Source organism: Physeter macrocephalus, chromosome 1 (assembly GCF_002837175.3).
Source record: "Physeter macrocephalus isolate SW-GA chromosome 1, ASM283717v5, whole genome shotgun sequence".
Classification (NCBI taxonomy): domain Eukaryota; kingdom Metazoa; phylum Chordata; class Mammalia; order Artiodactyla; family Physeteridae; genus Physeter; species Physeter macrocephalus.
In genome coordinates, this window is record NC_041214.2 from 89,680,319 (window position 1) to 89,681,726 (window position 1,408).

Here is a 1,408-nt window from a genome sequence, read left to right on the forward strand (position 1 = left end):
CGTATATGGCCTTTATTATGTTGAGGTAGGTTCCCTCTGTGCCCGCTTTCTGGAGAGTTTTTATCATAAATGGGTGTTGAATTTTGTCAAAAGCTTTTTCTGCATCTATTGAGATGATCATATGGTTTTTATTCTTCAATTTGTTAATATGGTGTATCACATTGATTGATTTGCGTATATTGAAGAATACTTGCATCCCTGGGATAAATCCCACTTAATCATGGTGTATGATCCTTTTAATGTCTTGTTGGATTCTGTTTGCTAGTGTTTTGTGAGGATTTTTGCATCTATATTCATCAGTGATATTGGTCTGTTATTTTATTATTTTTTTTTTGGTAGTATCTTTGTCTGGTTTTGGTATCAGGGTGATGGTGGCCTCATAGAATGAGTTTGGGAGTGTTCCTTCCTCTGCAATTTTTTGGAAGAGTTTGAGAAGGATGGGTGTTAGCTCTTCTCTAAATGTTTGATAGAATTCACCTGTGAAGCCATCTGGTCCTGGACTTTTGTTTGTTGGAAGATTTTTAATCACAGTTTCAATTTCATTACTTGTGATTGGTCTGTTCATATTTTCTGTTTCTTCCTGGTTCAGTCTTGGAAGGTTATACCTTTCTAAGAATTTGTCCATTTCTTTCACGTTGTCCATTTTATTGGCATAGAGTTGCTTGTAGTCTCTCAGGATGCTTTGTATTTCTGTGGTGTCTGTTGTAACTTCTCCTTTTTCATTTCTAATTTTATTGATTTGAGTCCTTTCCCTCTTTTTCTTGATGAGTCTGACTAATGGTTTATCAATTTTGTTTATCTTCTCAAAGAACCAGCATTTAGTTTTATTGATCTTGGCTATTGTTTTCCTTGTTTCTATTTCATTGATTTCTGCTCTGACCTTTATGATTTCTTTCCTTCTGCTAACTGTGAGTTTTGTTTGTTCTTCTTTCTCTAGTTCCTTTAGGTGTAAGGTTAGATTCTTTATTTGAGATGTTTCTTGTTTCTTGAGGTAGGCTTGTATAGTTATAAACTTCCCTCTTAGAACTGCTTTTGTTGCATCCCATAGGTTTGGATCGTTTGTGTTTTTATTGTCATTTGTCTCTAGGAATTTTTTGATTTCCTCTTTGATTTCTTCAGTGATCGCTTGGTTATTTAGTAACGTATTGTTTAGCCTCCATGTGTTTGCGAATTTTACAGATTTTTCCTGTAACTGATATCTAGTCTCACAGCGTTGTGGTCAGAAAATATACTTGATACAATTTCAGTTTTCTTAAATTTACCAAGGCTTGATTTGTGACCCAAGATATGATCTATCCTGGAGAATGTTCCATGAGCACTTGAGAAAAATGTGTATTCTGTTGTTTTTGGATGGAATGTCCTATAAATATCAATTAAGTCCATCTTGTGTAATGTATCATTTAAAACT